Consider the following 16,615-nt stretch of genomic DNA (forward strand, 5'->3'; position numbering starts at 1 on the left):
CATAAGCCTCGTAAACTATATTGTCTGTTCATAACTAATATTAGTTGTATGTTACAATACACTTGTTCAAACCTCTATAGTTAACAACAATTCAACATAATAAGTAATTAAGTTCACATACATCTTATCTGCTTCCCAATTACTCTGCGCCATAATTTACTCTCAATTCCCACAACAAAACATACAAAAACTATTCTCAATTATTCACTCTTCAATCCTGCAGAATAAATCAAACCACTTCAATTCAATAACCAATTTAACCAATAAAAAAACAAAATTCAAGCTGCATTACACATGCAAACACAATTCCAACACATCAAACATGAATCAAATCAAAAAAAAAAAAAAAAAAAGGGAGTTCAAAATCGTGATCTAACCTTAAAAAAAACTATCGAAACTGATACAACCAAACGACAATTCTCAGTTCAAATATTTCTAAAGATTATAATGTGTGTCACGGAAGGAGTTAACCGATGGAGGAAAGAGAGTTGGAAGAAGAGTTTGGAAGAAAAGGAAAAAGTGACGGAAAGATGAGAGAGAAATGAAAAAGGGAGTTACTCTTTTGCCCTTTTTTCTCTAACTTTTGAAGAAAACCGGTGGTAAGGGTATCCAGTTTCACAGTAATGACGTGGAAATTGGTCATTGGTCTGTTATTTAGTTAGCAGCCGGTAGCTGTCTCCATAGCATTTTCGAAAGGACTATTAGTAGAGATTTAATCCATTTTTTGGAATTTATTGATAATGTTTCAGTGAAAAGGCAACAAGTTTATTTTAAATCAATAAAGAAAGTGAAATTTGCATAAGAAAATGAAGATTCTAGTCTTTATACGGGTGCAAAAGAAGATTGTAAAGATGATAGAAGAGAGTTAAATGAAACAATATTGAGTTAACGTGTTGTTGTGTTGAATCAATAAATGTCATTGTCCAGCTTTGGGTATGCTAGCTCCTGAACGGTCACTAGTTCGATTCTCCTCAAGACCACTAGCGAGGCAGTATCCAATTGAATTTCCAACCAGGACCCTGGAATTAGTTGAGGTGTGCGTAAGCTGGCCCGGACAACCGGTTAGTGGGAAAATAAACAAATAAATAAAAATAAAAATATATATATTTTTAAATGTCATGAACAATAGTATCAAATTGGGGAAGACGAATGGCTTGGGGAGTGTTTTTTCTTATAATTTAGATTGATACGCGGGGTTTGGTAAACCATGCCAGAGAAGCCCACAGGCCCACACTGTGTTTGATAAACCATGCGATTTTTACAAAGCCGCTTCGTACATTTGGTAAAATATCAAACGGGCCATTTGGTGTTTGGGTTGCTAATTTTTTTTTTTTTATATTGATGATTGATTGGTGTACCACTAAAGATGAATTTTAACCAAATTTTCAAGAATTTGGTATTTGCATATGAATTGGTATCTCTAGTAAAAATGCTCTAAGCAATTGAATTTTTAACCCAATAAATTCTTACTAGAAGAAAAGAATAATCTGTAAACTTGTTATCCCTCAATTTGTGGATAGTGTATACACCTATATGGTGAAACTGGAAAGAAGATAGATGGAGATAGAAGGTCATGTTTTGGTCTTTATTTTTTGTATTTTCTTAACTATTAAATGAACCTTTTGTAAAAGTCACCCGGTCATAGTTCTTGTTTTGTTGTTGGGTAGCATGATGCTACCCCACAAGAGGGGTAGCTTGCTAGCATTTCACAACATTTAGGCTAAGTCTAATGGTTTTGTACGCCAATCCCACTATAGCACAATAGCACAGGGATAGTGTTAGCGGGATGGTGTAAGTCGCACCCAATGGTTTCTAAACCATCCACTAGTGCCAAAGGCGTGAAGAAAATATTCGAATTTCTACCACCTCTCCCAATGGTGTACATATAGCCCAAATCAAGCAAGTATTACCAAGCACCACTCCTAGTGGTGTGCAAACACTTTCTACCCGCCATGTGTAGTGGCGTGTTAGCAAAAAATATATTCTACCCGCCTTTCAGAGTGGCGTGTAGATCATATGCCATTCCGCTAAAACTCGCGCTATGTATAGATAAATTAATAGCGATAGCGTTAACGACTTGGTGTTTTGACGCACCATTGGATCACGATTTTTGCCATATTTAGTATTTAGTGGGATGACACACCATTAAACTTAGCCTCAAAGGCTTGCACCAAAATATTAGAGACTGCTATTATGATTAAACCTCTAGACTTTAAAAAAAAAACCCTTTATTTTGTTCGGTGGCGGTGGCTACTCCGGCCGCCGCTGCCAGACGTGGTCATTTCTAAAGCAACATGTCCATGTATTACTCTTGTGCACTCATGGCTGCAAAGCTCGGTAGGTACTTGGTTGGGATATTGTTTCTTGCATTTCAACTGCTCTTCTCATAACTAATTATCACTCTTCCTCTTTGGAAAGCTTAAAGCTTAAAGCTTTTCAATGCAGTACTGATAATTAGTTTGTGGCTACTTTCGTCAGATCTTGTAGCACTCTTAGTATCCATGATTCATGGTCAGATCTTGTATCGGTAATGAATATTTTTTGTTTGTAATTCCGGTGACTGTGGGGTTGTGTGGTTGTGTGCTAAACCCATTGGAATCTAGAGGTGGTCTGATGTGATGCAGCGGAGCTGCTGGCAATTCCCTTCAGTGCATTTTGATTTGTGAGGTTGTTGCGATTTGAGGACTGGAATCTCAGCTAATAAGCTTCGACGGTTTGAGGACTGGAATCTCAACTGAAAAGCTTTGATGGTTTGAGGACGGGAATCTCAGCTGATTAGCTTTGACGGTTTTAGTATGGGATTGATTGACATTTAGCGATTGTACCGCCATCGAAAACTGCAGTTAGGCTTGTGCTTTTCACATGGGCACTTACCAAAAGGAGATGGTAGCTGCGATTATACGCCCGACGCTCTTGGCAATTACCTTGGTGCATGGATGACCACAAGGGTGCTGGTTGCGGTGGGGCAGCCAACAACGAGGGTGATGGTTTTTGGGTCGAGAAGGTGGAGATCTGGTCTCCCCGACCCGTTGGTCCTATGGGCTTTTCGTTGGGCTTTTTAGTTTTGGGGTGGAAATTGTTAGGGTTTTTTAACCAACTTGGTAGTTTCCAACCAATTTTCTTTACTTAGAGTATCTTTAGGAGAGCAACAAAAAAAACACCAAAATTTTGAACAAAAAAAACACCAAACCAAAAAAATACCAACCATCTTTAGGAGGAACATCAAATTTTCGACATCAAACTACGCGGTTTTGGATAAACTGCGCCATATAGCCCACGCGGTTTTGCGAAAACCGCGCGGTATTCTCAACACCGCGTGCTACTTCTATATATACATGACCAAAACCGTGCGGTTCAATCACTTTCAACTTTTCTCTCAATTATAAACCCTCTCCTTAGTAAAAAAAACAAAAACCTACCTAAACTCTTGAAATTTTATATGGATATCTTTTTGAACCTTTCGAGGGTGATGATTGGCAGTACACAAATGACATTGACGATGGGGGAGAAGAACCCGAGGAAGTACAATATAGTGGGGGAGAAGACGGTAGGGGAGAAGAACCCGACGATGTTGCGCCGAATGATAGACATCCCTATGTACTTAAGTATCAGATGAACGACTTCGATTGGCAATTTGCACCCGGTGAAGCACGTGATATGGAAGTTGTGTCTTCTACACGTGATACAAAACACGTGTCGAGTGCAGTGGCTAATACCCAGGTAATTAATTAGTTTTGATTAAATATTTTGAATATTATACATTAATTAGTTGAGTTGGACTAATTAATTATTTATCTTATACACATTTTTTTTTTTCCATAATATTAGCATGTTACTGACTACCGAGTTAGATCGGCTTTACTTGGTGTTAGAGAGTGGTGAAAGGTTATTAAGAGTTTGGATGAGTTTGTACATATTAGAGATAGTATTCTGTGTACACCTTTGGGTCTTTTGGTTGATGTAGATTATGAGAAGGCTGATTGGGCAGTGGTCATAACTTTAGTAAAAAGATGGTGGAGTAGAACTCATACATTTCATTTCCCTTGTGCAGAGTTAGGGTTCACACCACTATACTTTACCATGATTTCTGGGTTGAGTATCGGTATAGGCCAACCGATACCTTTTCATACAAATTATGAGAATATGGATAGTATGCTTATGAGTTTTCCTCGCTTGGATGCGGATGCTTATGATTCTTCTGGTATTAAGCTATCTCATATTAAGGCTGCATATATGGAACCCCTCTTGGATCTTGATACACGAGCGGAGTTAGCTTTGATTGTTCTACCTGGTAGTGAAGGTGCCGATGTGTATGTTAGGGCTTTTTTTATGTTTTTTATTGGGCATGTTCTGTTTCCCAATGGTCATTCTACGGTACGACTGAGATATTATACTTATGTATCTAATTTGCATACTATGAGAGATTATGACCTGGGTAGCTCAGTATATGCCACATTGATAGCGGCGTTAGATAAAGCTTCACAGACATTCGGAAGTAGAAGTCCTCAGATTGCAGGATTCACAAGACTTTTAGAGATTTGGTTTTATGAGTACTTTCGATGTCTTTGTCCTAACATAGACATGATTGTTGATACTCGCTCTAGATTTGCTAGTTGGTCAAGGCCTCACTTGACTCGTAACAGGAGGCAGATTAGAAATAATGTCTGTATGGCTTGTGCTCAGATTGATATTAGATCATTGTCATCTATTGAATGGAGACCTTGGCTTTTGTCTACTGCCTTTGACGATCCAGTTGTGCAGTATGCTTGTGTGTTGTCACGCCACAGAGTTGTTTTTGCCGCACGTGACTGTAAGGTTTGGTACTGTGAGGACAGATGTTGGAGACAGATGATTAGACGTTATGGAGTTCCATGTGCTCCCATGCCAGATGTTAGTGATGCGAAGTCATGGGGTAGAAGTCAAGTTCATGAAGTTCATACCAGTTGTGGTCCTTGGCCAGATGGATCTTCTTTTGTTGTTGAGCAGATTGCTGATCAGTATTATAGATGGTGGAATCATGTCTCCATGGGTCTGTTGTTGCCCCCTGTTGGTCGGGCTAGGAACTTCGAGTTTGTGGACCTGGAAGGGATGAGACATGAGCTTCGTATTCCTTATCCGCCATAGCCTATTTACAACCCACAACCTCTGGATGCATACATCTAGCTCCTGTGTCTGCCAGTAATCCTCAGATGTTTGCCGTGTGTGGACCTGATGGGGAGGCTACTTACATATCCATTCCTGAGGTGCCTCGTGCTCGTTGCCATGAGTTAGAGCCGCATATTGATCAGTATACCACGGTGAGTTTAGTTATTTTATTTTTCTTATTCAATATATATATATATATATATATATATATATATATATATATATATATATATAATATGTACTCACAATGTATTTTCTTGGATTTTCAGGCTGAGATTCGGGAAAGATATGAGAACCAGATTTGTATGTTTGATGGGATGAGGACTGTCGTGTATCATTATAGCCAAAAAAGGGAGAAAGCATATTCTCAAACATATCAGCAATCCTAACGTGCGTATGACGAGACTCGAAAAAAGCGTATGAGGATATTCAGCAGGTGTACACGCAACATCATCAGGGATATGAGGAACTTCAAACTGAGGTAGTTAACCTTCGTGCAGACAGAGAAGATCTTGATTCTCAGGTTAGGAACTTAGAGGAGCAGATTCGAAATATCCAAATAGAGAGAGGAGAGGCATCGAGTGGTAAGGGGCGTAAGAAGAGAGCTAAATAAAATTTATGTAATATGATAGGTTTTGGATCATTTTGGATATTATATCATAATCATAGATTTTGGATTGCACAATTCTTAATTTCTTTAATTTTTTCGATTTTGGATCACAATTCTTAAGTTCTTCAATTGTACAATTTTTAATTTTTTAATTTCTATGCACAATTCATAATTTCTTAAGTTCTATGCACCACAGTTATAAATTTTTAGAAAAAACACACACGGTGTTGGCAAAACTGCGTAAATAGAAGCCCAAGCCCAAGCGGTGTTGGCAAAACCGCGCCATAGAAGCTCATTTAGCAGCTCAAGCCCACGCGGTGTTGGCAAAACCGTGCGGTTTTTCTAAAACCGCGTGAGTGATTTGATACAACACCAAAACTAGAACCAAATATTGGCCGGTTTGGTGTTTGGTTTGGTATTTTCATCAACATGTGACTCTCTTGAAGTTGAAAAAACACCAAATTGTTGGAAATTTGGTATTTGATGCTAGGTTGATATCACTCTTAAAGATGCTCTTAGTACGCATGATTGTTACTAGTTAGGCAATGCCTAATGAGGTAACCACTTAGTTTATCAAAGCCCTTATGCAAACTCGGGATGTCACGCATGGTGGGAACTTAATCCATTTCGGATAGTGTTTAATCCCTATTGTAATCTTATTATTATTATATATAATATTCACATTTTGCCTAAAAAAAAAAAAAAAAAAAAACAATTGGTGGCCTAACTATCCACGTGCTCCTTGATGACGAGATGTAATGGTATCTCGGCGCCGCGGTAGTCAAATTAATCTACGTGTGACTCACGTGCTCCACGTAGGACAGACTCAATAGGACACAGAAATGGGGTGTTCCCTCTTCTTTTTTTTCGATCAGGAAGAAATGGGGTGTTCCGACTTGGGAATTGAGAACGTAAATGTACTTCCGCATCATATACAAAAAGAGTAGCCAATTAACATTGAGCTTAATGCTTCTAATTTACGAAATAAAAGTGTATATAACTTTAAATAAAGGTCACTAGAAAATTTGAGTGAGACTATTTTTTTCTTGTACATAGAATAGTCACAGAATGGTGCAGCTCTCGAACTCTCCAGGGGGATGGAATTTGCTAGCACACTAGCATTTGAATTTTCTTCCTCACTAAGTATTTTTTTTATTTTCCTTTTCAAATATCAAGTCTAAATATGCTTATTAGTGTCATCAGTTTGAAAATATTGATCATACAGTATGTAGATGAGCGGCTGAGTGCAGGCCAGCCTGCTCTAACATTTTGTGCTTTGCTTATCTTAGAAGTCATTAATTGCATTTTCTTATTCACACAGCTTTTGGAGTTTCCCGCCACAATGAATAAATAACTTTTTTGAGTTTCCCGCCGAAAGAAATAGAAGCTAGCCTTTTGCCGTCATTTTCAGATGCAGACATTTGAACATTATCTTTTTGGGCCCATATATAAAACTCACACGACTTTCCAAAATATAAACTAAACGGTCAGAAATGTTCTAGATCAACTTCCTCCTGAACCACGGACAAGCTGGTCCCGCTAGTCAAAGTTCTTCGTTATGGTCCTTCTAAGTTTTTTTTTGGTTTTTTAATTCTATTTTCAAAGTCCATACCATTTAAATTTGGGCATCTAATTCCAAGCCAACTTGTGACTAAAAACAGTCTAACATTAACATTGCATTTCCTAAAACTCACTACCGCTTGTGCGTTCTATCAAGTCCAACGTAATAATATAAGCCAATGTCGGGCGGATCCAGGATCCTCAAGCTATGTGGGCAGCTGCTACTATTCTTCACTATCGTGGCCAAGAAGTAGGCAAAGGCCAACTCACCATGTCAAAGAGGGCATCCTAAAGTATAGCTAAAAGATAGCAAACGTTTCACTTTGAAGGGTGGCGTTGTGATTTCATGATTTCAGTGGAAAAATTCGTGTTGAGCTAAACTTTAGTAATGTGATGTTAGAGCATCTCTAGGTGAAAGCATCAAGTGTATATTTTCCTCCACCATTCAGAATTTCAGTGGATTCCAACTTTAGGTGGAATCATTCATAGCTGCATCTGTGGAGGCAAATCTGTTGTTTTGGATTCAGATACGGAAGTCGTGATAATGTCGCACGCCATTGCCAATGTCATGTAGGGGTTTGTTTTTTCAACATTCTGAGTGACATTCCTTCCAAATAGGTAAGAACAATAATTGTTCATACTCCAAATAGGTAAGAACAATGATTGTTCATACTCCAATAGGCTTCAATAGGTGTTTTTACCGATCATACATTATGTTGAAGTATGAATAGTGATGTCCATATTTCAATATAATATGTGTTTTCTTACTGATTATACATTATATTGAGGTATGAACATTGATTGTTCATACCCACTACTAAAAGAAGGGCTTTTTGTGTCATTTTTTTTTAAGCTTCCACTACGTCAAAACAAAGGATTTAGGACAGACATGACACCCCAGAATAGGACGGCTTCTAACTGTATAAAACTAAACCATGGCTAATTCCTGGCATTAGACAGCTTATATCTGTCTAATCATTTTCGTCGGTTTTCCGCTGTCTGCTTCCATCTTCATCATGTTGTCGAGTCACTCCCTTCCTTTGAGTGCCTAAAACCATTCCCGCCCCCCTCAAAAAAAATTGACCCAATTTGTTTTCCATCTTAAAATTTCAGGTTCCCAACAAATACCAATCTCTCACTCCGTCTTTCTCTCACTACTATACAACGTTTTTGCGAAAACAAGGTAACCACTTCTTTCTCTCTTTTTTTTTCCACTGAAATTGGTTTGCACTTAAATCCCCAAATTCAACATCACAACATTCACGAAATTAAGCTATCCTCGATATCCAGCAAACAAAAAAGAAAGGGACAATCCATTATTTTCTTTTCCCAGCCGTACTACGACTTGCCAACAAATTAAAGAATGCTCACATAGGTAATTCCTTCACTCGGTAGCCACTGTTTTGCTTATTAGTGTTTTTGAAACGCCGGGTTTTGCGTGTTATTCACGTTTTCTTTGATTAGTGACTTTCTTCTGTTTTGCCGCTTCGGGGGTTTGCGTGTTATTCACTTTTTTCTGATTAGTGTATTTCTTCTGTTTTGCCGCTTCGGGGGTTTGCGTGTTAGGTAATTCCTTCACTCGGTAGCCACTGTTTTGCTTATTAGTTTTTTTTTTTTTTTTTTTTGGCGCTTCGGGGGTTTGCGTGTTATTCACGTTTTGCTGATTAGTGACTTTCTTCTGTTTTGCGCCGGGGTTTTGCGTGTTATTCACTTTTTGTCGATTAGTGTCTTTCTTATGTTTTGCCAGCGGGGTTTTGCGTGTTATTCACTTTTTTCGATTAGTGTATTTCTTACGTTTTTGGCCGGGGTTTTGCGTGTTAGGTAATTCCTTCACTTTCGGTAGTTTGTTTTGCTTATTAGTGTTTTTTTTTTTTTTTTGTTTTAATTCCCGGGGTTTTGCGTGTTATTCACGTTTTCTTGATTAGTGACTTTCTTTGTTTTTTCGCCGGGGTTTGCATGTTATTCACTTTTTGCTGATTAGTGTCTTTCTTCTGTTTTGCCGCTTTGGGGGTTTGCGTGTTATTCACTTTTTGCTGATTAGTGTAGTTCTTCTGTTTTGCCGCTTCGGGGGTTTGCGTGTTATTCACTTTTTGCTGATTAGTATCTTTCTTCTGTTTTGCCGCTTCGGGGGTTTGCATGTTATTCACATTTTGCTTGTTTTTCACTAACAAGTTTGTGATGTTTTGATTTAATAGGTTCTTCTCCTGTTGAAATTTTTCTTCAAGTAAAGGCTGAATTTTTCTCACTGCTTCTCCAAGGCAAGGTATAAAATAGTTTAACTATATTTATTCTTTGTTTCTAAGATTTAACTTTAGAACTAGGAAGTGTTGAACCTGTCGAAAATGGCTCTAACATCCATGTTAAGTCTGGAACAATCATTGTGAAGCTTTTAAGTGGAAACGTAGGAAGTCCAACGTTGTGAAGATTTGAAACAATCCTGTCAAGCTTATGTCAGAGCTGTTTTTACTGACAAGCTTTTAAGTGGCTCTGACTTAACATTTTGGAACAATCCTGTTTCAAAAGATTTAACAAATGATTGTTCTCTACCTCTTCCCTATACGTTGTGAAGATGGGCATACTAGAATTTGAAGTGGAATAGGGAAAGGAGTTGAAATCCATGTTAAGAAACTTGAAATTGAGATTAGGGACTTTCAAAAATTGATTGTTACTCGTACACTTGGGCTTAAGAAGCTTGGCATTCCTTGCAAACATAGAAAATTAATATTGAAGTACATCCACAATTAATATTAAGATGACTGCATGTCTGCAATGCTAGCGTTGGGCTGTTGTTGTTTCATGCATGATCAAGTAGTATTTGGGGCTTGATGATAGCGAAATTGTGTATCTCATAGCTTTTGCACAAAGTGAATTTGGCTTGAAAATTGTAGCTTACTGAGCATCATGAAGCTGCTTACAATATTCTAGCTTTAATTAGGGTCATTCTCTCTATCACATTTTTTTTGTGTGATAAGTAGCGTTTGATTGTGAAGAGGTAAATTTAGCTAACTTATTTGGGTGGTTTTATAATTTTAATCATCTTCATGCAATCCATATTTATCTAGTCGGGTTCTAACTTGCAAGATTAGTTTTTATGCATGATTGACATTATTATAGTGATCATGTGTTACTATTCGGGTTTTATTTAATACAACCTTAATCTGAATGTCATGTACCTCAGAGGGGAAAACATAACAAAAACAAAAAGAATAAAAGATTGGAGGCTAGAATTTAATATTCATGCGAAAATGAACTACACATTCTAGTTTCAGTAGAAACAAATATATTTGTTCCTAAAGAAATTTGTTCTCCTACTCTGCAATAGACATGTTATCCATGAGGAAATCTTTAAGAAAAGTGTATGTCCAATGATTCGTGAAGTTGTAAACCTTAGTTATATGTTTTCGCTTTTATGTTATCCGTATATATGGGGTTTTGCTTGTTTTTTTTATTTGAAATTTCAAAACTTGAAACTTTTATTTTTGTTATGGGGTTTGCTTGTTTTTCTTATTTGAGTTTTCAAAGATTGAAACTTTTATTTTTAGTAACAAGTTTAACAAGTTTGTGTTGTTTTGATTTAATAGGTTCTTCTTCAGTTGGAATTTTCTTCAGGTAAAGGCTGAATTTTTCTCACTGCTTCTCCAAGGTAAGGTATAAAATAGTTTAACTATATTTATTCTTTGTTTCTAAGATTTAACTTTAGAACTAGGAAGTGTTGAACCTGTCGAAAATGGCTCTGACATCCATGTTAAGTCTAGAACAATCATTGTGAAGCTTTTAAGTGGAAACGTAGGAAGTCCAACGTTGTGAAGATTTGAAACAATCCTGTCAAGCTTATGTCAGAGCTGTTTTTACTGACAAACTTTTAAGTGGCTCTGACTTAACATTTTGGAACAATCCTGTTTCAAAAGATTTAACAAATGATTGTTCTCTACCTCTTCCCTATACGTTGTGAAGATGGGCATACCAGAATTTGAAGTGGAATAGGGAAAGGAGTTGAAATCCATGTTAAGAAACTTGAAATTGAGATTAGGGACTTTCAAAAATTGATTGTTACTCGTACACTTGGGCTTAAGAAGCTTGGCACTCCTTGCAAACATAGAAAATTAATATTGAAGTACATCCACAATTAATATTAAGATGACTGCATGTCTGCAATGCTAGCGTCGGGCTGTTGTTGTTTCATGCATGATCAAGTAGTATTTGGGGCTTGATGATAGCGAAATTGTGTATCTCGTAGCTTTTGCACAAAGTGAATTTGGCTTGAAAATTGTAGCTTACTGAGCATCATGAAGCTGCTTACAATATTCTAGCTTTAATTAGGTTGTTCTCTCTATCACATTTTTTTGTGTGATAAGTAGTGTTTGATTGTGAAGAGGTAAATTTAGCTAACGTGCTTGGGTGGTTCATTATAATTTTAATCATCTTCCTGCAATCCATATTTATCTAGTTTACGTTCTAACCTTGCAAGATAAGTTTTTATGCATGATTGACATTATTATAGTGATCATGTGTTACTATTCGGTTTTATTTAATACAACCGTAAATCTGAATGTCATGTACCACAGTAGGGAAAACAAAACAAAAACAAAAGAATAAAAGATTGGAGGCTAGAATTTAATATTAAATGCGAAAAATGAAATATACATTCTAGTTTCCGTAGAAACAAATATATTTGTTCCTAAAGAAATTTGTTCTCCTACTCCATAATAGACATGTTATCCATGAGGGAAATCTTTAAGAAAAGTGTATGTCCAATGATTCGTGAAGTTGTAAACCTACTTACATTTATATGTTTATGTTTATGTTATCTGTATATATGGGGTTTTGCTTGTTTTTCTTATTTGAAATTTCAAAACTTGAAACTTTTATTTTTGTTATGGGGTTTGCTTATTTTTCTTATTTGAGTTTTCAAAGATTGAAACTTTTATTTTTAGTTTTCAGTTTAACAAGTTTGTGTTGTTTTGATTTAATAGGTTCTTCTTCAGTTGGAATTTTCTTCAGGGAAAGGTTGAATTTTTCTTACTGCTTCTCCAAGGCAAGGTATAAAATGGTTTAACTTTCTTTATCATTTGTTTGCCATTTGTTGTGTTTCTCTTGTTCTTTTATGTTATTATGTCGTTGGTATTATTGTTTTTATCCGATGGTATAAGTATAAGTATAGTTATGAGTTGTATTTTTTTTTGTCAGTCTTTAAGAACATCAAGTGCATGGTCGATTGAGTTAGGTATTTTTCATTGTTTGGATATTCAGCCTCTACTGATTTACAATATATATCTATAGATTTCAGTTTGAGTTGGACTAGTTTATTTCAAACTTTATATTTTCAAATAACCTGATTTCTTGTTTGTAAATGATATGACTTCTTTGGCATTAATTGGTCTTGGCCATAGAGAATAAAGAAGTTGCTATTAACATGAAATCAAATCTATATATATATATATATATATATATATATATATATATATATATATATATATATATATATATATATATATATATATATTGTTTGCATTGTTACTGTAATTGTTCCAATCTTGAGCAAACTATTTAGACTTGGTAGGTGGGTTGTTGGGGTGCTAAGTGTGTTAGGAGGCAGAAAGGAATTTGAGTACCACTTTCTATGATATATACCTTTCCTAGGTTTCAAGTTCAATACTCTTTTTGAAATCATACTAATATTATATATGTTGATGTATTTATCTAGAAAATGTCTTCAATGCTTCCAAGCAAGAACTGGATGAAAGCACCGACTTTGTCTACTGAATACCTTCGAGGTGTTAAATCATTCATCCAGTTCATAAAGAGAAATTAGGAAAGGAACTTGATTGGTATTGTTGTCCTTGTGCTAAGTGTCGTAATTTAGGGGGGAAGTCAACAGCAAAAGATATTGCCGAGCATCTTATCTGTGATGGTATAGACAAGACATATACATCATGGATACATCATGGAGAGTCATCTTCCAAAAGTAGTAACTATGTTGAAGCTCCCACTAGTTCTTCTACTAGGGGTTCTGAAAATATGTTGCCAAGGATGGAAGAGATGGTCAATGACACATTTGGACGAAGTCATCCTGTTGACTTAGATGCATGTCTTAACGAAGTTGATGATGGAGATTCACCCAATGCCATACCGCAGGATGTTCAATACGACAAGTTGATGGAGGATGCTTTAAAACCAATATATCCATCATATCGGAGTGAAGATTCGAAATTATCGACGACGATTGAGTTGTTGAGCATGAAGGCTAGACACAAGTGGTCTAATAGTAGCTTCACAGAGTTGTTGCAATTCCTTAAAAAGACTTTACCAGAAGAGAATACACTACCTGAGAAGACATGCTGCTAAGAACTTGATCAAACCTCTTCGCATGAAGTGCGAAATTATTGATGCATGCCCAAATGATTGTATTATATACTGGGGTGATGAATATAAGGATTTGATTAGTTGTCCCACTTGTGGTGAAAATAGATGGCGACCGGTGAACCCGTTAAAACCAAAGGCTAAGATTAAACCATGGAAGAAGCTAAGGTATTTTCCTTTGGTGAGAGATTGCAAAAGATGTATAGCATACCATGGATTGCGAGAGAATATGAAATGGCATGCAAATGCGGTTTCGACCAACGCTATATCCGTCATCCGTTGATTCTTCCATGTGGAACTCAATTAATCTTAAATGGCACGAGTTTCTTTGCGAGCCACATAATGTTAGATTAGGGATTGCAACGGATGGATTTAATCCATTTAGGAACAAAAACAACATTTATAGTTCCGGCCTGTTATGGTTACTCCATACAATCTGCCTCCATCATTGTGCATGCGGAAAGAGTTTACCATGTTGACACTTCTAATTCTGGTCCAAGTAGCCCGAGGGGGATAACATCGATGTCTTCTTGCAGCCTTTAATCGAAGAGCTAAAAACAGTTATGGGGTCTTTGGAGTTGAATCATATGACTCCCATGCTAAAGAGACATTCACTATGAAGGCAATTTGTTTGTGGGCGATACATGATTTTCTGCGTTTCACCATCTTTACGGACGTAAAAGCGGCGGGGAAGGTATGCATGTCCTATTTGTAGTGAAGATACAGATTCTACTTGGTGAAGCATGGAAAAAAGTTTGCTTATATAGGTCATCGAAAGTTCCTAGCGGACCGAATCATTGCTTTAGAGTCCGAAGGCACAATTTAATGGAAAAGAAGAACACGGTAAAAGCGCCCTATTCGTTTAAAGGGTTCTCAAGTAAAATTAAAATGAGCCAAATTCAGAACAAGTTTGGCAAGGTGCGGATACACGGAAGGAAGGAAGAAGAAGAGAAAAGAACTAAAGAACTAGAAAATTTAGCATTTTCAAAGGATTCTATCTTCTTTACATTGCTTGTATTGGGAGGTATTTTTAACATTTGTGTAGTAGTATATCATGTAACTTTATGTATACATATCCATATATTCATTTATATATTTAATTCCCAAAGACATCTGCCTATTTGCCACAATCTAGATGTGATGCGTGGAAAAAAAATGTCATGGAGAATCTGTTTGCAACAATCATGGGTACAGGTAAGAGTAAGGATGGACTCGAAGCCATTATGGACCTTAAAGCTAGGAAGATAAAGAAACACTTGTGGCGGTAATGAAGAATGACAAGTGGTCTTATCCAATAGGTGCTTTTTCTCTTTCACGTGCAGAGAGAGTTTTGCTTTGTAGAACTTTGCACCAATTGAAGGTTCCTGTTGGATATAGTGGAAATTGGAAACATAATGTGGACTTGGAGGATTTTCAGCTCAAGAACCTAAAATCCCATGACTATCACATCCTTTTACAACATTTATTACCCGTGTTATTGATGCATCTATTCAAAAAACACAAGCCATTGCGTGAAGCTATTCGCCAGTTGTCTTTATTCTTTAACGTCTTATGCTCCAAAGTCATTTGTCGTGCGAACCTTTTGAACATGAGAAAACGCATTGTGGAAACTTTGTGTGTCTTTGAAAAATACTTTCCGCCTTCGTTTTTTGTTTCAATGATACACCTTGTTGTGCACTTAGCGGAAGAGGCACAAATTTGCGGACCTGTTAGATATAGGTGGATGTATCCTTTTGAGAGGTGAGTAAAGTTCTTTATATATATCTTTCTTGTGATTAGTATGTAGTCATTTTGTATTAATTAATGGCACATGCACAGGATGATGAAAACTTATAAAAGGTATATAACCAATCAGACTTTTGTCGAGGGTTGCATCCAAGAGCAATACCCGTGGAAGAGGCGATGATGTCTTGTATGGAGTACATTCATGATGGCAACTTGGGAAGCCATAAGAATGGGAGAAGGGTGATCATAAATGAGGATATTGAAAGTGCACACCCTATGGATAAAAAGGGAAAGCAATGTGTTCTTCCAAATATAGAGTATCAACAAGTTCAAGAAGTGGGTTTTGACGCATTCTCACGGAAAATGCCGAGTGGGAAGAGTAAGTCGTGCATTTACCATTGTTTTGGTAGTCAATACTTGAGTTATGCATGTTAAGCGTCCTGAATTTTTATTATTTTCACGGGGAAGTACCAAGTATACCTCCAAAGTCGGAAATCAAGGGGTAAAATCGTAGGGGGTAGTCAAGCAAAAGAGTTGGACTACATTCCTTGGTTAAGACTACAATTACAAAATGAAAATGTATCTCCTTTCAAGAGGATTGTTGATGGTCCATCTTTTACAGCGGTGTCATATAACGAGATACAACCCGAATGGGTATGTTTTTATCGTCGGATTCGAATCAACGACTACAACCACGAGAATAGTGGGGTTTCCATGAAGGTTGTGACTAGTTTTAGGGCAAGCGCCAAGGATAGGAACCTTGTTGATGACGAAGTCACTTACTATGGAGTTGTCAAAAGAATTCTTGAACTTGATTATGTAGAATTTAAACAAACTGTGTTCTACTGTGATTAGGTGCGCATTGAGGATAAAACAAATGGTTGCACAGTTGATCCTGATACGAACTTGGTATTTGTAAATCTTGGGAGGTTCATGAGGAATACAAGTGAGGTTGACGAGCCCTTTATTCTCGCTTCTGAAGCTAAACAAGTCTTTTATTGCCGGGATTTGAGTAGAGATAATTGGCATGTTGTCTTGGATGCTCCAAAGAGGTTGAGTCAAGAGATAGATGCTTATGAAGACCCATTGGTCTTCGAGGCCAGAACAAGTGCTAATGATTCTTCGTCAACAACTCTAATTGAGGACGCTCTAGAAGTTGCAGAAGACTGGATTTAATCTTAATGAATAATTTTTTTATGTTGATAAATAATCTTA

Source organism: Coptis chinensis, chromosome 7, assembly GCF_015680905.1.
Source record: "Coptis chinensis isolate HL-2020 chromosome 7, ASM1568090v1, whole genome shotgun sequence".
In the NCBI taxonomy this organism is placed as follows: Eukaryota; Viridiplantae; Streptophyta; class Magnoliopsida; order Ranunculales; family Ranunculaceae; genus Coptis; species Coptis chinensis.